Genomic DNA, 26,317 nt, shown 5'->3' with positions numbered 1-26,317 from the left:
AATGACAATCCCACCTTATGGGACTGCTGGGAGGATTAAATGAGCCAATGCATGCTAAGTGCTTAGCTCAGTGACTTTGGATATAGGAGGTGCTCAGTTTAAATGATCATTACCCAGGGACTTCCCTGGTGGTGCAGTGGTTAAGAATCCGCCTGCCAATGCAGGGGATACTGGTTTGAGCCCTAGTCCAGAAAGATCCCACGTGTCGTGGAACAACTAAGCCCGTGCACCACAACTACTGAGCCTGTGCTCTAGAGTCTGCGAGCCACAACTACTGAGCCTGTGTGCCACAACTACTGAAGCCCACCCTCCCTAGAGCCTGAGCTCCGCAACAAGAGAAGCCACTGCGATGAGAAGCCTGTGCACCGCAATGAAGAGTAGCCCCCGCTCACCGCAACTAGAGAAAGCCAGTGCACAGCAATGAAGACCCAATGCAGCCAAAAATAAATAATATAAAAAAAAAAAATGGTCATTACCCAGTAGAAGGATCAGGAGTGTCTATGAAGGACTAGAACAGGAAGAGGATGAAGTTCAGATACAGTGGAGTCATGACCAGCTGGTTCCTGGGCACCAGCGAGAACTGGTTTGGAAACAAGACCACAGACTCAAAGTTTTGCAGTTTGATTTGTCATTTACCCAAGATCCGCATGGAGAAGAAATAAGGAGATCACAAACCATAGGATGGAGACCACCACCCTCCAGTTTTTCTTTAAATCGAGGTAAAATTCATGTAATATAAAGTAACCATTTTAAAGTATACAATTCAGTGGCATTTAGTATACTCACAATGTTGTGCAACTATCACCACTAAATAGTTCCAAAACTTTTTCATCACCTCAAAGAGAAACCCCATATCTGTTAAGCAATCACTCCCTACTCACCCATCCACCCAGACCCTGGCAGCCAACACTCTTCCTGTCTCTGGATCTACCTATTCTATTCTATTTCATATAAGTGGAATAATTAATATGTGACTTTTTTGTGTCTTGCTTCTTTCACTTACCATAAAGTTTTCAAGGTTCATCCATGTTGTGGCATGTATCCATACTTGGCTCTTTTTATGTGGCTGAATGATATTCCAACTGTATGGCCATATCACATTTTATCCATTCATCAGCTGGCTATCTGGATTGTTTCTTTTTGACCATTGTGAATAGTGCTGCTATGAACTTTTATGGACAAGTTTTGTTTGAATATCTGTTTTCAGTTCTTTTGGATGTATACCTAGGAGTGGAATTGAAGAGTCAATTAGGCTAATTTTATACTTAACTTTTTGAGAAACTGCCAAACTGTTTTTCACAGTGGCTGCACTCTTTTTCATTCCCACCAGCAGGGTATGAATTTTCCAATTTCTCCACATCCTCACCAACCCTTTTTATTGTCTGTATATTGAATTATGGCCATCCTAGTGGGTGTGAAGTAGTATCTCATTGTGGTTTTGGTTTGCATTTCCCTAATGACTAATGACGTTGAGCACATCCCTCAGTGCTTAACAGTCAACCTGGTGGGTTTTCTTCCTCCCAGGAACTGCTTTGGGATCCACAGGGAAGGTAGGGTCTTGTACCACAAGGAAACAGACATTAAAGCCATTCTGTTTGAAAAAAATTTTAAATATATTTTTTAAAGAACACTGTGAGCCACAATAAAGATGGCAAAATAGATATCTGAAACTCAGATACACATTCAAAAAGAAAGTGAGTCACTGTATTGACTTAGAAGGACAAAGAGGATGATGAAATTGAGGATAGCTTTTGAGTTGAGATTTGTAACTTTTAGAACATTGGACACAAATTCTGTTAGTCCAATTGACCCTCTTCAGAATCTCCTGGAGACCCTTGGGAATCCTTTAAAGGTAAGGAGCCACTTTGTAGACTCAAAGTCAGACCCTGTTTTGGCAGGTGAGGGGAAGGCTTTCAAGCTACTCATGCTGGACCAGAGACCAGAAGTTGCCTGGGGATTTCATAAGACTTTTAACCTTGATGTATTTTCTTATTAAGTCACTTCCCAGGACAGTATTAAAAATGCTGTTGAAGTGGATGTGGAGGCTTGCCTATCAGTCAAGCAGACACTCCTAGGAGGATGGGATGAGCTATGTTGCCCTAGGTGGTATTTCTAATCCTGTGACCTGTATGCTGTCTAGAAGGAGGTGGTAAAACCTCTGCTAAATGCCCAGAGGGAGAAGTTCCTCCGTGGCTGGGTGGTGGGGGTGGGATAAGTTTAGGGGGAGAAAATTGCTGTCCCCTGGGATTAGAGGCAAGAGGCACCCATGGAAACTTTTCTATCCTCCCTTCCTCCCTTTTTCCCTCCTTTTCTTTCCATTGCCACTTTCAGAAATGTTCTGAAGAATAGATTTTAGGAGGTATTATAAATAAATGTTAAGAACGAGGCAAATCTAATTGGCTGTTATAGCTTTTAAATTGGATCTTGTAAACCAGTTAGGGCAGACTTCAAGACTAGAGGCTTTTTTTGTAGAAAATAGTTCAGAAACACTTGGAAAAGGTCCTGAGAAAAAGGTCATTAAAATACTGTTTTTATCATTCTCTTAATGTGGTATATCACATATATTTATTTGCATATGTTGGACCATCCTTGCATCTTGGGAATAAATCCCACTTGACCATGAAAAAAATATATTATTTTTACTTTTTTTTTTTTCGGTACGCGGGCCTCTCACTGCTGTGGCCTCTCACTGCTGTGGCCTCTCCCGCTGCGGAGCACAGGCTCCAGACGTGCAGGCTCAGCAGCCATGGCTCACGGGCCCAGCTGCTCCGCGGCCTGTGGGATACTCCCAGACCGGGGCACAAACCCGTGTCCCCTGTATCGGCAGGCAGACTCTCAACCACTGCGCCACCAGGGAAGCCCTGTTTTTACATTTTTGAGGAGTAACACATTCACAGGGTTCAAACTTCAAAAATTAAGAGTAAAACACTGCAATGTCTCCTTTCTTCCCTGTCAGTCTCCTCAATTCTTGCTCTTCTAACCTAGTTTCCACTATTGTTAAAGTCTGGTATAGCCTTCCAACGTCTATGCAAAGACCAGAATCACAACTAACAGCTGAACAATCATTGATAGGAAGACACTGGAACTCACCAAAAAAGATACCCCACATCCAAAGACAAAGGTGAAGCCACAATGAGATGGTAAGAGGGGCGCAATCACAATAAAATCAAATCTCATAACCGCTGGGTGGGTGACTCACAAACTGGAGAACACTTATACCACAGAAGTCCACCCACTGGAGTGAAGGTGCTGAGCCCCACGTCAGGCTTCCCAACCTGGGGGTCCAGCAACGGGAGAAGGAATTCCCAGAGAATCAGACTTTGAAGGCTAGCGGGATTTGATTGCAGAACTTTAACAGGACTGGGGAAACAAAGTAGTATGCTCCTTCCCAGGGGGAAGGAGCAGTGTCCCCATAGGAGATTGAGCCAGACCTACCTGCTAGTGTTGGAGGGTCTCCTGAAGAGATGGGGGTTGGCTGTGGCTCACCATGGGGACAAGGACACTGGCAGCAGAAGTTCTGGAAAGTACTCCTTGGTGTGAGCCCTCCCAAACCCTCCCAGAGTCTGCCAATAGCCCCACCAAAGAGCCCATGGCCTCCAGTGTTCAGGTGCCTCAGGCCAAACAACCAACAGGGAGGGAACTCAGCCCCACCATCAGCAAACAAGCAGATTAAAGTTTTACTGAGCTCTGCCTACCAGTGCAACACCAAGCTCTACCCACCACCAGTCCCTCCCATCAGGAAGCATGCACAAGCCTCTTAGATAGCCTCATCTACCAGAGGGCAGACAGCAGAAGCAAGAAGAACTACAATCCTGCAGCCTGTGGAATGAAAACCACATTCACAGAAAGATAGACAAAATGAAAATGCAGAGGGCTATGTACCAGATGAAGGAACAAGATAAAACCCCAGAAAAACAATTAAATGAAGTGGAGATAGGCAACCTTCCAGAAAAAGGATTCAGAATAATGATAGTGAAGATGATCCAGGATCTCAGAAAAAGAATGGAGGCAAAGATTGAGAAGATACAAGAAAAGTTTAACAAAGACCTAGAAGAATTAAAGAACAAACACCTAGAAGAATTAAAGAACAAACAAACAGAGATGAACGATACAATAACTGAAATGAAAAATACACTCGAAGGAATCAATAGCAGAATAACTGAGGCAGAAGAACGGATAAGTGACCTGGAAGACAGAATGGTGGAATTCACTGCTGCGGAACAGAAGAAAGAATAAAGAATGAAAAGAAATGAAGACAGCCTAAGAGATCTCTGGGACATTAAACACACCAACATTCGCATTATAGGGGTCCCAGAAGGAGAAGAGAGAAAGAAAGGACCTGAGAAAATATTTGAAGAGATTATAGTTGAAAACTTCCTTAACATGGGAAAGGAAACAGCCACCCAAGACCAGGAAGTGCAAAGAGTCCCAGGCAGGATAAACCCAAGGAGAAACACGCCCAGACACATAGTAATCAAACTGACAAAAATTAAAGACAAAGAAAAATTATTAAAAGCAACAAGGGAAAAACGACAAATAACATACAAGGGAACTCCCATAAGGTTAACAGCTGATTTCTCATCAGAAACTCTACAAGCCAGAAGGGAGTGGCATGATATATTTAAAGTGAAGAAAGGGAAGAACCTACAACCAAGATTACTCTACCCGGCAAGGATCTCATTCAGATTCGATGGAGAAATCAAAAGCTTTACAGACAAGCAAAAGCTAAGAGAATTCAGCACCACCAAACCAGCTCTACAACAAATGCTAAAGGAGTAAAATAAACAAATGGGAACTAATGTAACTTAAAAGCTTTTGCACAGCAAAGGAAACTATAAAAAAGATGAAAAGACAACCCTCAGAATGGGAGAAAATATTTGCAAATGAATCAATGGACAAAGGATTAATCTCCAAAATATATAAACACCTCATGCAGCTCAATATTAAAAAAACAAACAACCAAATCAAAAAATGGGCAGAAGACCTAAATAGACATTTCTCCAAAGAAGATATACAGATGGCCAAGAGGCATGTGAAAAGCTGCTCAACAGCACTAATTATTACAGAAATGCAAATCAAAAGTACAATGAGGTATCACCTCACACCGGTTAGAATGGGCATCATCAGAAAATCAACAGACAACAAATGCTGGAGAGGGTGTGGAGAACAGGGAAGCCTCTTGCACTGTTTGTGTGAATGTAAGTTGATACAGCCACTATGGAGAACAGTATGGAGATTATTTAAAAAACTAAAAATATAAATGCACATACAAGCCTATTATTTCCCTTCTGTTTTACAAGCGGTTGATTATTACTCCACGTTCTGCACTTTGCTTTTTAACTCAACAATATAACCTCTTCTGAGCTCAGATGCAGTCTGTCTTACTTATCCTTGTTGTTGTTAAAATATCACCTCTACTTGGACACTTTCTGGCTCTTTCCTGCTGACTTCTTGTCAGATATGATTAGACTGTCATAACTTTTATTGAATAACGTAGCTGCAGACTCGCTCTCAGGAGGGGCAGAAGTGTCACGGCCAGCTTCCTCTTGCTGCTTGCTTTGCTTGCATTATCATTATTATTGTCATGTGCAACCTGCCATCCCTTGGCAGAAATCTTTTAAAGCTACTTGTCTATTTCCCGAAGGCTAGTTTAGTTAAATCTGAATCCCAGAGTCATACACCAATGTAACTGTGCACACGTAAAGTACATAGGGCATGAGACAAGGGAAGCAAGTGAAGGAGAGAGTGAAGATCTCTGTCCCAGGAGCCCATCTGCCATCAGGAACTCTCAGGCCACTTGACTGTGCCTGGCTCAGCTGAGGACCCCTTAAGGCCCAGTGTTAGCTTGTTTGTTAAATGTTACTAACACTTAACATCTTCCTAGTTTTTTGATGAAAAATAAATATAAATAGAAGCTTTAATATTTTCTCCCCATATCTCCATGGATCATCTTTTGCACACCCTGGCATGCATGTAACCTACTTTGGAGACCACTGCTCAAGACAAAAAGTCTGGTTTCTTTGGCTTTAATCATATATATATATATATATATATATATATATATATATATATATATATCCTAAAAAATTACAGTATTAGTGCATATTCATTGAAAAAAACAGAAAATATAAAATCAGTCCTAATTCCATAATCAAGTGATAAGCACACTTTATGTTTTGGTTTACATTCTCCTAGACTTTTTCTTAAAGATGTGTGTATGATTTTTTTTTTTTAACAAAAATGAGGTCAACAGGACATACTGCTTGTACTTAATCTTATGGTACATCCTTATCTATTTCCTCAGGATAAATCCCTTAAAGTGAAATTGATAAGCAAAGAGCAGGCACTTTGTAAAGATGTGTGATGCATATTTCCAGTTGCTCTACAGAGAAGCTGTACCACCACACACCAGTAGAAAATGGGAGGGCCTTTCCCCATGCATCCTCACTAATACTGCCACCTTAAAACAAAACAAATCCAAACACTGTAAATGTAATGGTCCAGTGTATTTCATTTAAGTTCTACAGAACTTCACCAGTACTTTCATGTGTTTATGGCAATTTCATGCTTATCCTTTTGTGGATCGCCTTTCTGTGTTGTTTATTTTTCCATTGGAGTGTTCTTCTTTCAATTAATTTGAAGAGATCAATTGGATTCAATTAATTTGAATTGATCAGCTGATTAATTTGGTTCCCTGGTTAACTCAGGCTGTGTGATGGAGGTTATATCCTTTCCTCCCATTTTGGTTGTATGGACCAGCCGTGAGGGTGGAGAACAGAGCTGACCTGTGCTCCTTTGGCCAATCTGTTTGTATGTGGCTTCTTTTCAAGGCTCTGAGATAAACCGTGATGTACCAAAATGAAAGCTGCATGGGGTGGTAGGAATCAGGAACTGGGAAATGTGAAGTGTTAAGAAATCTCTGACAGAAAACCAAATTCTCAATATAAAACTCCTTTTCCCCAAACCTGAATGTTCAAGATTGAAAAAAGGCTTGCTTATTAAATGTTATTACTTCCTTGTAATAGATGCGGTAATTATAACTGTAACTTTCTGCCATATGTCAACACAGCTTTGGAGTCATACAGGCTTTTGTTGGTGTGGCTCTGGACAGACAGGTCTGGGTTGGATTCCACATTCTGCCACTTCCCAGCTCTGTGACCTGAAATAAGTTACCTGATCTCTCCAAGCCTCAGTTTCTTCCTCTGGAAAATGGAGTTGACCATCATAGCTAACTCACAGCAGTACTACAGGGACTGAATGAGAAAATGAACACTAAATGTTTTGTAAAGGGCCATGCACATAGTAAACACTCAATTACTATTTCTGTTATCTATTCTCAATATTATGTTTTTATTCTTCTTATTCCTATCAGCATGAGATTTGTTCCAGGAACTACATCCTGAGCTCCAAACAATTAATTCACAAGCCCTTTGGGGAATACAGTCCATTTGTTGGCTGGACCACTCAGCGAAAGTTGGTGACTTACAGACAGATAGAAATTTTGGTGAAATGGCCAGTAAAATATTGCCACCATTAGGTGGCGCCAGTGCCCAGCGGATCCGTGCTTTGGACGCTGGCATCACCCAGGCAACAAGGGCAGGCCGGGGCTGAATCTGTACTGCAAAGGGGCAGCCCTCAGTGGGGAAACACTGAGGAGAGCAGCGGTGGTCTCAGGCTCCTGTCTGCTTTGATACGGCCGCACACATGGCCCCCGTGCCCCCATACACCCACACCCCCATTTGCCCTGACACTCCTCAACATGCCCCCAGGCCCCCAAAGTTTCTTACAAGACTCCGCCTCCCCAAGCTTTCCTCCCTTCCAGGGCTCCACATGCCCCCTTCATGTCCTTGGCACACTTTTGACAGCATTCTCACCCTCCTCCACGCCCTTCTCGGGGGCCGGTGCCCATGTCCTGCCACCCTGTCACCAGTGCAGTGTCAGCCTGGGCAATCCTGAAAACAGCACCCCCAATCCCAGACCTCTTGTTTTTTCAGGTTTTGGGTTGTATCTGTGGGTTTTTCCTGTTTTCCCATGGGGCATGACCCTGGGCTTTTGAGTATCCATTTGAACCAGTGCCCTTAGCTCATCCTGCAGTTCCCAAGTGTCATGTGCCCTTTATCCCAATGGCTGTGACCTTGGGCAGGCTGGCTAGTCACCCAGGCCTCATTTGGGGTATTAATACATGTACCTTGCGGTGAGGCTTTATTGAAGCAACATATGAAAGGGCCCTTCTCAGTACCTAGGTCAAAGATCAATGACTATCACTCACTTACTTATTCATTCAATTCATGCCAGAATATGAGCTCTCTCCTCTCTGGCTCCAAGCTGTGGGAAGGTGCCACCCCTCTAGACCTCCCTTTGGTCCTGAGAGGTTCTGACACCTCACTGGAGAGAGGGTCTCTGCTTTTTTCTCCCTACTTTGGGTTTCCTGTAAGATGTGGCTGTGGTCCTAGTTGCTAAGAGTCGTGTTTGGCTTGGCAATATGGGGGCTTTCTGGCCCTGGATATTGCTTTCCCTCCATTTCAGCTGTAGGCTTGGGCCAGGCAGCCTCTGGGGGACAGTGTCGTCTTGGCTCGAAGCTTGTTGTTTTCCATCCCCCATTAGCACACAGTGGGTAATGTGGCAGGTCAGAGCTCCCCGGTGCGGAGACCTGACTATGAGCCTGTGTTCAATGGGACAGGGCTGATCTTCAGAGCTGCAAATAATACCAACAATTCGTCTTGACCTTCTAGTGGAGTCTGCAGTCTGTAATGGAACACAGATGTGGACATATAAAATTAAGCTGCTGCTGGGCATCTTGGGGCGGAGGCTGCAGGAGAGCCCCTGACTGGTGGGTTCTTGGTCTTTGGCTTGGCTGCCCCAGGGCTGTGGTCACAGTGGGTGTCGCTAGCAGAGATGGAAGGTCCAACTCCTTACCTGGGGCTTTTTACCTTTATACTGGAGGGCCCCCCTGAGGTCCCAGCAGGGAGATACGGGGCACACTGAGACCCACCACTCAAGACCTTGGCTGGTAGGGTCACGTATAAGAGCTAATCAAGTCAACTCACTGCCTTTCTTCTCTTCTCCCTGCTGTCCAATGAGATCAGGCACTGCAGAATGATTTTTTTCCCCTGGAGAGCGCCTAGGAAGATCTGTATGTAAGGGTCAGAAGGGAGCACCCACAGGTCTGATGTAGAGCATCCTGGGTTTTCACCCTGTTCCTGGTATATTCTTTCCCTGGTGATGTGACTGTGGGGAGGTCACAGAGCCACTCTGAGCCTTGGTTTGGGCCACCCACTGCCTAGGGCTTCATGATCCCCAAGTTCTTTGCCAGCCCTAAAAATCTAATGGTGGAAGGAACAACTGCCTCACGCTGCATGAGGGGCCTGGGGGTGGCTCAGCCCAGCCCAGCCTCCCTGCTGGGAAATAAAATAACTCAGGCTCCCACTGTGCTCTAGTCCTCACAGGCAGAGTAAGGAGAATGTCCATCACTAGAACTACCCACTTCTTAGCTTGCCAGCTCCAAACCTATGGATGGTATCATTGGAGAGCACTGATTAGATGGTGCACGTCAGAGTTCTCTAGAAAGCTTTTGAAAAATATCAGTGCCTGGGTATTGCAGACCTGTCAAAGTATAATCTCTGGGGTGGGGTCCCAGCATCATAGTGTTTACCACCTACCAAGTGATTCTACTGAGTGTCCGGCATTGAGAACCCCCATGGAGTCACTTTCCTGCTTACAAATTCTATGTATTTAATGGTACAGGTCTCTCTGCTTTCCATGTCCCCTGGAAAGGGCTCTCTCTCACCCCTTCGGTAGCTCCACCTTGTATATTTAATATGTTGAGTTGATTTGACTGGTTGGAGTGTACCCACACCTTTGCATTGTAACATTTTAGGCCATTTAAAACCTTTTGCTACTCAGAGTCTGGTTCCCAGATCAGCAACATCAGCATCACTTGAAAGCTCGTTACCAATGCTGCCCCTTCCCCACCTCCTAAGCCAGCACTGGTGTTTTACCAAGATCCCAGGTGGTTCTTATGCATATTAAATTCTGAGAAGCACTGGTTTAAAAGAGCATTCTTCTCTCTCACCATTTTCTAAGTGAAAAATTTCAAACATACAGTGGAACTGAAAGCATTTCCCAGTGGATACCCCCAAAGCAGTTCTTTGGTCACAGCCCAGCCTCCGTAGGGGACAGCGTTCTGTGGAGGCTTCCTGGAGGGGGTGCATGTGTTGCTTCTCCACGGTGCCTGTTGTGTGTCCCATTTCAGGGATTGTGGGATCTGGGGACAGGATGTGTATTAGGGCAACTCTGTACATCCATGATTTTATTATCCATGCAACACAGTTCCATCACTGCTGGTGGTCTGTGTAGGTCTCTGCTTTGCAATTTTAGTCCTCTGATGAACGTTCTTCATCTTTGAATCTCCAGCTCTCTGATGATGCCTGGCACATAGTATGTACTCAAAATATCTTTCTTGAATGGACTCTCCATCTCTCATCATGAACAACATGGCAAGAGTAATTGATTCAAGGAGCAGAGAGGTTAATTGAGTCACCCGATAACAGTTAATATAAATTTGGTGAGCTGGAGAGAAACAAAAATTGACTAAGTCAATACAATTTTGTCTTTCTGTGAGCTGTCTGTATCTTCATTTTCTAAGGGCAACTGGCAGGCAGCTCTCTTCCTGGTGGGTGCAAGTCTCCATCGAACTTTGAAGACAAGTGGCTGTTTTGTGCTTTGAAATTGGGTTTGCAGGGCCTCCCTGGTGGCGCAGTGGTTAAGAATCCGCCTGCCAATGCAGGGACACGGTTCGAGCCCTGGTCCGGGAAGATCCCACATGCCGTGGAGCAGCTAAGCCCGTGCACCACAACTACTGAAGTCCGCACACCTAGAGCCTGTGCTCTACAACAAGAGAAGCCACCACAATGAGAAGCCTGCACACCGCAGTGCAGAGTAGCCCCCGCTCGCCGCAACTAGAGAAAGCCTGCACGTAGCAACGAAGACCCAACGCAGCCAAAAATAAATAAATAAATTTTTAAAAAGAAATTGAGTTTGCAGAAGAAGAAAATGCCTCCCGGGGCTTCCCTGGTGGCGCAGTGGTTGAGAATCTGCCTGCTAATGCAGGGGACACGGGTTCGAGTCCTGGTCCGGGAAGATCCCACATGCCGCGGAGCAACTGGGCCCGTGAGCCACAACTACTGAGCCTGCGCGTCTGGAGCCTGTGCTCCGCAACAAGAGAGGCCGTGATAGTGAGAGGCCTGCGCACCGCGATGAAGAGTGGCCCCCGGTTGCCACAATTAGAGAAAGCCCTCGCACAGAAACGAAGACCCAACACAGCAAAAATAAATTAATTAATTAATAAACTCCTACCCCCAACATCTAAAAAAAAAAAGAAAATGCCTCCCTTTCCCAGAGCTGGTCTCACGTTTGTATTTGATGGCGATTATATTTGGGAAGGGTGAGGAATTAAGAACCTTGTGAAGGACACTTCTCCACAGTCCACCTCTTTCCATTCCTCCTTCTGTCCAGCACAGGGGAGATGAATGCACCATGGGTGTGCTGAGAGCACAGCAGTTCCTCTCTGCCTCATGCCATGAAGAAATGCCCCCTGCTTGGTGAAATCCTTTTCATCCTCTAAAGCCCACTGTAGGTGTCACCTTCTCTGAAAATCATCCTCCAATCCTCGCTCCCTCAAGCCCAACCTATCACCCCTCTGCTTTTCCTCCCAACCTTCCCAGTCTGTGGGGAAGCCCTTGCTGTCTACGCTCTGATTTCTAGGAACTTCTTGAAGGCAGGGAGGATGGTTTGTCTCTCAGAATCTGGAAAAAAGCAAATGTGGTCCTACCACCAGTCCACCTTCCTTAAGTGTCCTGATTCTCCCTCTTCGCCTGTCTGAATCCCAGGCACCCTGGAACGCTACAGAGGGTCCTGTTGGGAGGCCTCCCCTACCCCAGACAGCGTCTGAGTGCTCATCTTTCCCTTCCTCGAGTCCTTTAGGCTTGGTGTTTCCTTGAGCTTCTGCTCATTTCACACAGACTAGTTCACAAAAATGTAAGGACTCTGAGTCAAGGTCCACTGCAAAGGAGACACAGGCCTGTGGGACACAGTTTATGGAAGGACACTGCCCTCTCTCCACACGGAGCCCCCAGGCCAGCCACTGACCCTCGTCTCCACATCATAGCCTAGATGTGGCTGGATCATGTGGATATATATTTCCTGATGTGAATCAGCATCCTCTGTTTATTTTATTAAATGCATATCTTTCTGTAAATTATAGGCATGTGTTTCCTCTGGTAAGTGCTCTAGGTTAGATAAAGAGAATCTAATAGACCTGCACAAGCAGGAAGTGCACTGAGAGTGGGAAGGAGTGACCAGCCTGCTGGTTGCTGCAGGTACAGCAGCACAACAGGTAGGAAGAGGCTGCACTACCTACGGGGCTGCGATTTGGAGAATTGGCCAGACACCCTCAGAGAGCTGACCTGACATTTAAAAAGTTATTTTTACTTTATTGAGATATAACTGACATATAATATCGCATTAGTTTCAGGTGTACAGTGAAAATTTTTTTCCATGTGATGAGAACTTTTAAGGTCTACAGTCTTAGCAACTTTCAAATACACATTATTAAGCATTGTCATCATGCTGTAGATTATATCCCCAGGACTTGTTTATCTTATATCTGGAAGTTTGTACCTTTTGACCCCTTTCACCCAATCCCCCCATCCCACCCACCCTGCCTCTCTGGTAACCACAGATCTCATATCTATTGCTATGAGTTTTTTTTTCTTTTAGATTCTACATATTAGTGAGATCATACAGTATTTGTCTTTCTCTGTCTGATTTATTTCATTTAGCAAGATGCCTTCAAGGTCCATCCATGTTGTTGTGAATGGCAGGATTTTCTTCTTTTTTATGGCTGAAGAGTATTCCATTGTGTGTGTATGTACATATGCACACAATGGAATATTATAATATATATATGGATATATATCACATCTTCTTTATCCGTTCATCCATCCATGGACACTTAGATTGTTTCCATGTCTTGGCTATTGTAAATAATACTGCAGTGAACATGGGGGTACAGCTATCTTTTCAAGTTAGTTTTCACTTCCTTCAAATAAATACACAGAAGTGGAATTAGATTGTTTCCATGTCTTGGCTATTGTAAATAATACTGCAGTGAACATGGGGGTACAGCTATCTTTTCAAGTTAGTTTTCACTTCCTTCAAATAAATACACAGAAGTGGAATTGCTGGATCACATCGGAGTCCTACTTTAAAGCTTTTGAGGAACCTCCATACTGTTCTCCATAGTGGCTGCACTAACCTACAATCTTGATGCCTTGTCTCCTGGCAGATGAAGCCTCTGGATGACCCCTTAATTATAATGCAATGCTAGGAAGGCCTAGTGAAGAAAATAGCAAAATGAAATTGGGGCATCAGGGTGGAGAGGACAGTGGCTGGGGAGCAGTGAAGAAGAGGAAAGAGGCGGATAAAAGGAGGGATGGTCCCACTTCATTCATGTAAGGAAAATGTTCTTTGTACCTGAGTCTTGGCTGGAGTGTGGCTCCTTTCAGGCCCCCGTAGTGTCAGGGCTCTCAGAGGGAATACAGTGAAAATCATTCCCCTGCAGGACTCTGACTGGGGAGCAGGGCTGGAGACAGCCTTCCGGGTAGGGTAGTGTCGGTGGGGTCCTGTGCTTGCTTGCTGCTTGGTCAGATTCCTGGCCAGGGTCTGGGTAAACAGAGAGCCAGCAATACTCACTTATGTTTTTCTTATCTCCCTGTATTTTCTCATTTCCCTCCCTCTTAGTCCAACAGGTAGTGGCTTCCATGCTCATTGTCTCAAGGAGACTTGTGGCAGGGAGGGAAGCAGAAATAACCAGCGATTCTTTTTGACCTTTGTGTTCTGAATGCCTCTGTTGAGGGACGAGGCTTTGCAGGGGGCTGAAAGGCAGTGGTGAGGGGACCTGTGGAAGAAATATTGATATAAAGGTAGGATTTCCCCAGATTGGAAAAAGGCTCCTGGGGCCTTGGTGGTGCTGGGTCAGGGAAGGAGAACATGAGAGATGGTGGAGGAATGCTCGGCTGCATGAGCCAAAGGGCCAGTTGCCCGCATCCCAGGCAGCTGTCCTTGGGCTCTAGCAGAATCCCTAGAGAGGAGCATTTGGCTCCAATGCCCACGGGGACCAGGGACGTAGCGTGCATGAGTAGAGGGGCCTGCAGCACCCCTCTAAGCCTGCTGATTCCACCCCTCCGACATGGGTGCTATAGTTGATGCTGCCATACACCACCCAGATCCCCCGTCAGACTAAAGGACTAATTCCCCAGCTGCCAGGAGCTGCCCTCAGCTGAAGAGGCATACCTGGTCCAAGGTCTTGCTCCTTTCCAGGGACAGCCATAGCCAATGACTGGCTGATTCAGGAGTACAGAGGCCCGGCTCCTTTCACCACAACAAAAGGGCCACTGCCTCAGAGCTCCTCATGAGGCTGGCTGAGGTCACTGTTGAGACTGCGTGGTAGCCCAGCTTCTTCCTCTGCCCAGTTCCATACCCTTCTCTCTCCTTTCCACGTTCTGATTCCAAGAGCACTTCTCGCTTAACTTCCTGCATGTTCATCTCTGTCTCAGTGTCGGCTTCAGGGGAACGCACTCTATGACAGGTACAGAAAACGATTTCTCTCCAGTGAGAAAAACGAAAGTGTGCAGCGATGATGCAGGGGTGATGGATGGTAGTTGACATCTGTGGGGCATCTTAGGAACTGGATGGGCTGGAGGACTCAGTCCTTTCTGAAGGGGGCAGCTGCTGCTCAGCCCCAGCTGGCCAGTGCCAAGAACAAGTGGGTCTAGTGTTTCTACATCTTTTAAGAGAAGCTGGAAATTTAGATTTTTAAAAAAAATGTGAAATGTCCTGATTAAAAAAAAACAGTGTGTGGGCTAAAAAAAAAACAACCCCAAACCCATCCAGGCCACAACGGGTTAATAGCCTTTTAGTTTGTGGTCTCGGGTCCAGGCAGACAGGGCCAAAGGCAGTCTCAGGAAATTCCACGCCCAAATGCCAAGTGGACAAGGCTGACTGTGGGGCAGCACAAGCCTTGGGGACAGTACTTAAGGAACACATGGGTGCCCTGTCCCAGTAAGATTTCTGTGGACAGGCCCAATGGGGAGGGAGTTAGAAACACCCAGAAAGACTGATGTTCAATGTTCAGCCAACCCAGTAGGAAGGGACTGTGAGTTAGAAATCAAGGGAAGTGGTGGGAATTAAAGAAAGCACAATTCTTTTTTTTTTTTTTTTTTTTTTTGCGTTATGCGGGCCTCTCACTGTTGTGGCCTCTCCTGTTGCAGAGCACAGGCTCCGGACGCTTAGGCTCAGCAGCCATGGCTCACGGGCCCAGCCGCTCCGCGGCATGTGGGATCCTCCCGGACCGGGGCACGAACCCGTGTCCCCTGCATCGGCAGGCGGACTCTCAACCACTGAGCCACCAGGGAAGCCCAAGAAAGCACAATTCTTGCTCATCTGAGTTTGCAGTTCAAAATTCCCACTACATAGATTGATGATACCGGAGCTATCCAAAAGCTGAAAGCTGCTCCATTTACGGGGTTTCCACTCCAGTGGGTCTAAGTCATTATCTATAAAATATCAGAGTTTATCAAATCTTATCCAATTAGATTTAACTGCATTAACACCACTCTTCCATTCTGCCAAAGGTATATCTAAGATTTTGTTTTTTCTAATAACACAAAGAGCTCAAGTCTGGATGAGTTGAAAATAATAACCCTGTAAGAGAATCTAACTGAATGTGTCCCTGCATGGCACCAAGATATGGGACATGAAAACTCCAAGTTCACGTTAATGGCATTAAAGAAATGGAAATAAATGGTTTCTTTCTTTTTCCACCACAATTCATCACAGCATCTAGATACTTCTGTAAATGATTAAAAACCAACCTTAGTCCAGCCCTCTGGTTTCAGACCCTCAAGAAAGGCTGTCCTTGAAAATCTGTGGCATGTTCATTTCAAATGACACATTTGTGTCAGGCTGACATGTACACATGGATCTCATCACTCCGATCTTCTCCATCAAGGGGAATGTGGAGTAGGGTGATGCTGTCATGAGTCCATCTAAGAGTGCCAATTATAAACTAGATCAGTCCTAATTCACCCTAATTCACCCTTGTGCTCTAGTGTCAACAAAGTGCTCAGCACAGGGAAGGGTCCTCATGAATAGAACCCCCTCGGTCACTGAGACTAGGACCCCAGCTTAGGGTCCTCCTTGATTTCCTCTGTCTTCTTCATCCCTCACCTCCTTTCACTCAGTGATTCCTCCTGACAGATTCCTTGGATCTCCTTCCCCAAGTCTGCTGTTCTGGTTGAGGGTCGTCTCCTCATTCTGCACCTGGACTGCCCCATAACACTCACCCTGCTGCAGGTTATGCCCCCACTTGCATGTGGCTGCCAGCAGGATCTTTCTAGAACACAAAACAGATTTCGTTACTTTCATGCTTAGGAAGCTACATGACACTTCATTATTTTCAGGCTGAAGTCCAAACTTCTCAGCAAAGCACTCAGTGTTTTCTGCGCCCAGCTTCACTTCCTGCCACTCACCACCTTCTTCTCCCCACCCTCGCATCCCGTGTCACCCTGGACTCCCAGCTGGAGCTGGGAACAGGACCCAGCCCCTGAGATGGTAAGGAGCCAGGGATCTGCAGTCAGACAGACCAGGTGGTGAGTTCTGCTAACCAGGGCAGGTTAATCCTCTTTCTTAAACCTCCCATCTCCTTGCCAGTAAACCAGGATTGACACTTATGCCAATCCCCACATCAGTACCACTCTCTCCAATTTTACCTGCCATCCAGGTTTGCGGTGAGGATAAAGTGAGATTGTGAAAAACCTTTAGCAAAGTGCCAGCAAACTGGGGTCAATGGTGAATGAACGCTAGCTGGCAGAGAGGTCTGGAAGGGGGTATGTAAGAGGCTAACAGTGACTGCCCTGGGTGGCTGGACTCTGGCGGACTTTTTTACTTTCCTCATCATATCTTATGTGAGAATATGTTATGATTTCCTACAACATGCAGGTCTTATCAAGACACAGCTGGAAATGATTTCCTCTCTAGAACCTCCCTAACTTGCCTGGATAGAATGAGTCTCCTGTACCTTCTACTTCCATCAGCACTCTGTACCTGTCTGTGACATAGCCGGCATGGCTGGTGATGGCTCATTTGTCCTCCTGCATTCCACACTGAATCCATGTTTCTGTGGGTCTCTGTTTCCCCAGGACTCTGTCCAGCACTTGGCATTGAGTGTGTGGTGGGCTGTCAGTGCTGGTTCCTTTGACTTGAGTGGAGGCCTCTCTCACTAAGAATCACCCGGGCACTGCATCCCCAGGCTTTGGTATTCTTCTATTTAATGTTTATAAGATTTTAGGAAACACACATTTTCAAGAGATACATGTTCTCCCACTGAAAGTCAAGCTGTTCATTGTATACGGGCAGGTCAGCAGAAAAGAATGCACAGGCAGCCAGGCTTCTCAGTGAACCTTGGGAAGTAGCTTCTCTCTCCCTCAGCTCCCTGGCCCCCTGGGGATTCCCATGTCCATCCAGCTGAGTAAGGACTTTCTGAGCCCCTAAACATGCAGCGCTGCTTGCTCAGACCTAGGTTTGTCAGGACACCTGCTTCTCCCATAGCTACAACTGTCTCCTTGCTTCCTGACAGGAGCCCCCTAAAGCCCAACTTCCTGAAGGCTCATGACCAGCCTGGTGGGCTCATCTGAGAGCAGAGTTCTGTCCTGTGTGTGAGGAGACCAGGGAGACACAGTCCCCTCGTTTAGGGACAAGATGTACTGATTCTTTCCAAGTAGGACATGTTTTAGTTTTAATCCTTACCCTAGGTAGACACTTTAAAATTCCATGTATACTCATTTCCTTACTTTGGAAAAAAGCGTATAGGTAGAGTATAGTGAATGAAACTTAACCCCTTTAAAATTTCACTGTGGGTTATCTTAAGATTCGATGAAATTTTGGAAATAAAAGTCCTATGCACATACGTATTCATTGAATGCGTATCAAGGTGTAACACAGCAAAGCATGTTTTTTTTTTTAAACATCTTTATTGGAGTATAATTGCTTTACAATGTTGTGTTAGTTTCTGCTGTATAACAGAGTGAATCAGCTATACGTATATATATATCCCCATATCCCTTCACTCTTGCGTCTCCCTCCCACCCTCCCTATCCCACCCCTCTAGGTGGTCACAAAGCACCGAGCTGATCTCCCTGTGCTATGCGGCTGCTTCCCACTAGCTATTTTACATTTGGTAGTGCATATACGTACATGCCACTCTCTCACTTCGTCCCAGTTTACCCTTCCCCCACCCTGTTTCCTCAAGTCCATTCTCTATGTCTGCGTCTTTGTTCCTGCCCTGGCCCTAGGTTCTTCAGAACCATTTTTTTTTCTTTTCGATTCCATATATATGTGTTAGCATACGGTATTTCTTTTTCTTTTTCTGACTTACTTCACTCTGTATGACAGACTCTAGGTCCATCCAACTCATTACAAATAACTCAATTTCATTTCTTTCTATGGCTGAGTAATAGTCCATTGTATATATGTGCCACATCTTCTTTATCCATTCATCTGTCGATGGACACTTAGGTTGCTTCCATGTCCTGGCTATTGTAAATAGAGCTGCAATGAACATTGTGGTACATGACTCTTTTTTAATTTTATTTTTTTTTTTTTTTCCGGTACGCAGGCCTCTCACTGCTGTGGCCTCTCCCGTCGCAGAGCACAGGCTCCAGACACGCAGGCTCAGCAGCCATGGCTCACAAGCCCAGCCGCTCTGCGGCATGTGGGATTTTCCCTGATCGAGGCATGAACCCATGTCTCCCGCATCGGCAGGCAGACTCTCAACCACTGCGCCACCAGGGAAGCCCTACATGAATCTTTTTGAATTATGGTTTTCTCAGGGTATATGTCCAGTAGTGGGATTCCTGGGTCGTACGGTAGTTCTATTTTTAGTTTTTTAAGGAACTTCCATACTGTTCTCCATAGTGGCTGTATCAATTTACATTCCCACTAACAGTGCAAGAGAGTTCCCTGTCTCCACATCCTCTCCAGCATTTATTGTTTGTAGATTTTTTGATGATGCCCATTCTGACTGGTGTGAGGTGATACCTCATTGTAGTTGTGATTTGCATTTCTCTAATGATTAGTGATGTTGAGCATCCTTTCATGCTTGTTGGCAAACTGTGTATCTTCTTTGGAGAAATGTCTATTTAGGTCTTCTGCCCATTTTTGGATTGGGTTGTTTGTTTTTTTGATATTGAGCTGCATGAGCTGCTTGTGAATTTTGGAGATTAATCCTTTGTCAGTTGCTTCATTTGCAAATATCTTCTCCCATTCTGAGGGTTGTCTTTTCGCCTTGCTTATGTTTTCCTTTGCTGTGCAAAAGCTTTTAAGTTTCATTAGGTCCCATTTGTTTATTTTTGTTTTTACTTCCATTACTCTAGGAAGTGGGTCAAAAGGATCTTGCTGTGATTTATGTCATAGAGTGTTCTGCATATGTTTTCCTCTAAGGGTTTTATAGTGACTGGCCTTACATTTAGGTCTTTAATCCATTTTGCGTTTACTGTTGTGTATGGTGTTAGGGAGTGTTCTATTTTCATTCTTTTACATGTAGCTGTTCAGTTTTCCCAGCACCACTTATTGAAGAGGCTGTCTTTTCTCCATTGTATATTCTTGCCTCCGTTATCAAAAATAAGGTGACCATATGTGCGTGGGTTTATTTCTGGGCTTTCTATCCTGTTCCATTGATCTATAATTCTGTTTTTGTGCCAGTACCATATTGTCTTGATTACTGTAGCTTTGTAGTATAGTCTGAGGTCTGGGAGCCTGATTCCTCCAGCTCTGTTTTTCTTTCTCAAGATTGCTTTGCTTATTTGGGGTCTTTTGTGTTTCCATACAAATTGTGAAATTTTTTGTTTTAGTTCTGTGAAAAATGTCATTGGTAGTTCGATAGGGATTGCATTGAATCTCTAGATTGCTTAAGGTAGTGTAGTCATTTTCAAAATATTGATTCTTCCAGTCCAAGAACATGATGTATCTCTCCACCTGTTGGTATCATCTTTAATTTCTTTCATCAGTGTCTTAGAGTTTTCTGCATACAGGTCTTTTGTCTCCTTAGGTAGGTTTATTCCTAGGTATTTTATTCTTTTTGTTGCAATGGTAAATGGGAGTGTTTTCTTAATTTTACTTTCAGATTTTTCATCATTAGTGTATAGGAATACAAGAGATTTCTGTGCATTAATTTTGTATCCTGCTACTTTACCAAATTCATTGATTAGCTCTAGTAGTTTTCTGGTTGCATCTTTAGGATTCTCTATGTATAATATCATGTCATCTGCAAACAGTGACAGTTTTACTTCTTCTTTTCCAATTTGTATTCCTTTTATTTCTTTTTCTTCTCTGATTGCTGTGGCTAAAACTTCCAAAACTATGTTGAATAAGAGTGGTGAGAGTGGACAACCTTGCCTTGTTCCTGATCTTAGAAGAAATGGTTTCAGTTTTTCACCATTGAGAATGACGATGGCTGTGGGTTTGTCATATGTGGCCTTTATTATGTTCAGGTAAGTTCCCTCTACCCTACTTTCTAGAAGGTTTTTTATCATAAATGGGTGTTGAATTTTGTTGAAAGCTTTTTCTGTGTCTATTGAGATAATCATATGGTTTTTCTCCTTCAATTTTTAATATGGTTTATCACATTGATTGAGTTGCGTGTATTGAAGAATCCTTGCATTCCTGGGATAAACCCCACTTGATCATGGTGTATGATCCTTTTAATGTGCTGTTGAATTCTGTTTGCTAGTATTTTGTTGAGGATTCTTGCATCTATGTTCATCAGTGATATTGGCCTGTAGTTTTCTTTCTTTGTGACATCTTTGTCTGGTTTTGGTATCAGGGTGATGGTGGCCTCGTAGAATGAGTTTGGGAGTGTTCCTCCCTCTGCTATATTTTGGAAGAGTTTGAGAAGGACAGGTGATAGCTCTTCTCTAAATGTTTGATAGAATTCGCCTGTGAAGCCATGTGGTCCTGGGCTTTTGTTTGTTGGAAGATTTTTAATCACAGTCTCAATTTCAATGCTTGTGATTGGTCTTTTTATATTTTCTATTTCTTTCTGGTTCAGTCTTGGAAGCTTGTGCTTTTCTAAGAATTTGTCCATTTCTTCCAGGTTGTCTATTTTATTGGCATAGAGTTGCTTGGAGTAATCTCTCATGATCGTTTGTATTTCTGCAGTGTCAGTTGTTATTTCTCCTTTTTCATTTCTAATTCTATTGATTTGCGTCTTCTCCCTGCTTTTCTTGATGAGTCTGGCTAATGGTTTATCAATTTTGTTTATCTTCTCAAAGAGCCATTTTTTAGTTTTATTGATCTTTGCTATTGTTTCCTTCATTTGTTTTCCATTTATTTCTGATCTGATCTTTATGATTTGTTTCCTTCTCCTAACTTTGGGGTTTTTTTGTTCTTTCTCTAATTGCTTTAGGTGTGAGGTTAGGTTGTTTATTTGAGACGTATCTTGTTTCTTGAGGTAGAATGTATTGCTGTAAACTTACTTCTTAGAACTGCTTTTGCTGCATCCCATAGGTTTTGGGTCATCATGTTTTGTCATTGATTTCTAGGCATTTGTTGATTTCCTCTTTGATTTCTTCAGTGATCTCTTCGTTATTTAGCAGTGTTTTGTTTTGCCTCCATGTGTTTGTATTTTTTACAGTTTTCTTCCTGTAATTGATATCTAGTCTCATTGCGTTGTGGTTGGAAAAGATACTTGATATGATTTCAATTTTCTTAAATTTACCAAGGCTTGATTTGTGACCCAAGATATGATCTATCCATGAGCACTTGAGAAGAAAGTGTATTCTGTTGTTTTTGGATGGAATGTCCTATAAATATCAGTTAAGTCCATCTTGTTTAATGTATATTTAAAGCTTGTGTTTCCTTACTTATTTTCACTTTGGATGATCTGTCCATTGGTGAAAGTAGGGTGTTAAAGTCCCCTACTATGGCTGTGTTACTGTCGATTTCCCCTTTTATGGCTGTTAGCACTTGTGTTTTGTATTGAGGTGCTCCTATGTTGGGTGCACAAATATTTACAATTGTTATATCTTCTTCTTGGATTGATCCCTTGATCACTGTGTAGTGTCTTTCTTTGTCTCTTGTAATAGTCTTTATTTTAAAGTCTATTTTGTCTGATATGAGAATTGCTCCTCCAGCTTTCTTTTGATTTCCATTTGCATGGAATATCTTTTTCCATCCCCTCACTTTCAGTCTGTATGTGTCCCTAGGTCTGAAGTGGGTCTCTTGTAGATAACATATATATGTTATTTTTGTATGCATTCAGTCATTCTATGTCTTTTGGTTGGAGCATTTAATCCACCTACATTTAAGGTAGTTATCGATATGTATATTCCTATTACCATTTTCTTAATTGTTTGGGTTTGTTATTGTATGTCTTTTTCTTCTCTTGTGTTTTCTGCCTAGAGAAGTTCCTTTAGCATTTGTTGTAAAGCTGGTTTGGTAGTGCTGAATTTTCTTAGCTTCTGCTTGTCTGTAAAGTTTTTAATTTCTCCATCGAATCTGAATGAGATCCTTGCTGGGTAGAGTAACCTTGGTTGTAGGTTTTCCCCTTTCATCCCTTTAAATATGTCCTGCCACTTCCTTCTGTCTTGAAGAGCTTCTGCTGAAAGATCAGCTGTTAACCCTATGGGGATTCCCTTGTATGTTATTTGTTGCTTTTCCCTTGCTGCTTTTAATATTTTTTCTTTGTATTATTTAATTTTGTATTTTTATTTATTTAATTTTTGATAGTTTGATTAATATGTCTCTTGGCGTGTTTCTCCTTGGATTTATCTTGTATGGGACTCTCTGCATTTCCTGGACTTGACTATTTTCTTTCACATATTAGGGAAATTTTCAACTATAATCTCTTCAAATATTTCTTCAGTTCCTTTCTTTTTCTCTTCTTCTTCTGGGACCCCTATAATTCGAATGTTGGTGCGTTTAATGTTGTCCCAGAGGTCTCTGAGACTGTCCTCAATTCTTTTCATTCTTTTTTCTTTATTCTGCTCTGTGGTAGTTATGTCCACTATTTTATCTTCCAGGTCACTTATCTGTTCTTCTGCCTCAGGTATTCTGCTATTGATTCCTTCTAGAGAATTTTTAATTTCATTTATTGTGTTGTCCATCATTGTTTGTTTGCTCTTTAGTTCTTCTAGGTCCTTGTTAAACGTTTCTTGTATTTTCTCCATTCTACTTCCAAGATTTGGATCATCTTTACTATCACTACTCTGAATTCTTTTTCAGGTAGACTGCCTATTTCCTCTTCATTTGTTTGGTCTGGTGGGGTTTTACCTTGCTCCTTCATCTGCTTTGTGTTTCTCTGTGTTCTTATCTTGCTTAACTTACTGTGTTTGGGTCTCCTTTTTACAGGCTGCAAGTTCGTAGTTCCCATTGTTTTTGGTGTCTGCCCCCAGTGGCTAAGGTTGGTTCAGTGGGTTGCATAGGCTTTCTGGTGGAGGGGACTGGTGCCTGTGTTCTGGCGGATGAGCCTGGATCTTGTCTTTCTGCTGGGCAGGACCACTGGAGGTGGTGTGTTTTGGGGTGTATGTGAATTTATTATGATTTTAGGCAGACTCTCTGCTAACAGGTGGGGTTGGGTTTCTGTCTTGCTAGTTGTTTGGCATAGGGTGTCCAGCACTGTAGCTTGCTGGTCGTTGAGTGGAGCTGGGTCTTAGAGTTGAGATGGAGATCCCTGGGAGAGCTTTCACTGTTTGATATTACATGGAGCTGGGAGGTCTCTGGTGGACCAGTGTCCTGAACTTGGCTGTCCCACCTCAGAGTCACAGCCCTGATGCCCGGCTGGAGCACCAAGAGCCTGTCAGCCACATGGCTCAGAAGAAAAGGGGGAGAAAAAGAATGAAAGAAAGAAAAAATAAAATAAAATAAAGTTATTAAAATAAAAAATAAAAAAATTATTAAAAAGAAATAAAAATTTAAAAGTAATTTAAAAAAAAGAAAAAGAAAAAACAAAGGAAGAAAGAAAGAAGAGAGAACCAAACCAAAAAACAAGTCCACCAATGATAACAAGCACTAAAAACTAAGGACAGACAGAACCTTAGGACAAATGGTAAAAGCAAAGCTATAAGCAAAGCTGGCATTTGAGGCTCTTATGTAGATTATCCAGTGAGATAGTGCAAGTTAAAAATAATATAAGTAAGCTCCTCTTTTCCAAAATAGGTTCTAATATTAAAACTTATTTATTTACTCCTAAAGGAGTTAAGATAACTTATAAAGAAAAATAAAATAGATAATAGTGGAAACAATAAATAGATGTAAAAGAAGAAAGAAAGAAAAACAAGGCAAAGAGCCAGAGCATTCAAAATGATAAGGGTTCTTAATATTTGGATTTACAGATTATAACGTTGCTTTCATTAGCGTTTCTAATTATAAACTATCAATCATCATGATAATTGAAGCTTGTCTTAATGGACAGACTGCTTAGATAATATGTTCTTATAGAAATAGGCTGAAGTTTCTCCATAAAGATTTTCAGATGGGAAGTGTTCATAAGGGCATCAAACCCAATGAACTGGTGGAAAAGACAAATTGATATCTACTTTGGGCACAACTATCCTGCCTAACAAAATGCAGCAAGCTTCTCTTTACTCCTTGTTGGCAAATTCTACTTTAAGTATGGAAACATCTCTCAATTAGAATTTCTCAAAGGATGATCTTTGAGATTCTTCCTACTTGGAAGTGTTGTTCCCACTGCTGTTGGCTGGTGGGAACAGGTATCTCAAGGACAAGGGGCCATGTCCATTGTCTCACCTGGCTATCATTGCACCTACCATAGTGTCTGGTATGTAACAGGCCACTAGGAAACACTGTTGGATGTTGGATGAAGGAATGACCCTCATTCCTTGCACACAAAAGGAGCTGGGAATTATCTGTCCCAGCACATGGCTCTCCTCCCTCGCCTGCCCTGAGAGGTCTGATAAGAGCTTTCCCATCAGCCTGAATACATCTGTGCACATCTGTTACTAAGTGCATTAACATGCTTCTCAATTTACTTTTATCACAAAATGTGGTCCATCAGGCAGATTTCTTATGACATAAGTGCTATTGCCTTAACTTTTGGGGGGAAAAGTCTATTTTTCAAAATACTAAAGACACATCTAGGAGACTACTGTAGGCTTTAGTTGCTTTAATGAAGAGCCCTCAAACTTTGTGTGTAATGTCCTACAAACTACTGGGCACATCTCGGTGTCAGGGTGAAAACAATCCTACTGTTACACTGCGGTTGATATGGGGTCACTGAAAATGGGTTCACTTTTCTGTATACTTTAATGAACATTCAACCCTGCAGAGGAAGCATCTTCAAACCCCCTCTCTCCCCAACACACACGTTTGGTCATAACATAAATCGCTGGTCACGATCACGTCTCTCTACTCACTCCCATCAAACAAAAATAAAAGGTCTGCCTGTAAAAATCATGCTTTCACTGTGAAATATCCATTTGAAGTAAAGAGAGGGTAGAACAGTTTCCACTAGGTGCTGCATTGCATCCTGCAGTCCGTATGTCCACGGGCTCCTAGCAGCTCTCCTTGTGCAATAACACAGGTTTCCTGTAGGTGGCTCTGCCTCCCTATTATCTCCTTCTACCCGAAAGTGGCCACAAATCTTTAAGCTCCAGTCCTAGTTCTATTGGAGCTTGAGCCAGGGGCTCTGAAATGTATACCCAAACCTCACTAGCCTGGATGTTAGTGGATGCTGCTCATGCAGAAGAGAAAGCCATTAGACATTTAAATGAGGGGACATTGGGAAAATCCACTGGTGGGAAGCCCTGGTCTAGTCTCAGCAGAGCTGCAGCCATCACTTTAGTCTGGTGATGGGAGTGGACTAGATTCAGGTTCTAAGTGTCGGACCAGTATTTCCAAACGTGTATTTTTCAAGACACGAATTTGGCAAGATTCTCAGTGAAAAAACAAACAGTTAAATAAATTTGGGTAAGGCTGTATACTGTTCTCTTTGGAGTGTCATAAAGCAGCATCTTAATATTTTAAAAGCTCTGAAAAGTTCTGCAGGAAAAATAATCTGTTTAGCTTTGCTTAACTCAGGATTTTATGAACTCAGGACCTACAAATATCAAGTAGAGCCACATTCTGTGGAATGCATTCCTGGAGGTGACTGACATCTACAATGATTCTGGGGGTGAGAACCCGGGGCCTCTGCACTTTTCTGGGGTGGAAGGAGGGTGCCGCAAAGGTGCTCACCTTTGGCAAC

Source organism: Hyperoodon ampullatus (assembly GCF_949752795.1).
Source record: "Hyperoodon ampullatus genome assembly, chromosome: 9".
In the NCBI taxonomy this organism is placed as follows: domain Eukaryota; kingdom Metazoa; phylum Chordata; class Mammalia; order Artiodactyla; family Ziphiidae; genus Hyperoodon; species Hyperoodon ampullatus.
Note: the sequence above shows the minus strand (reverse complement) of the source record.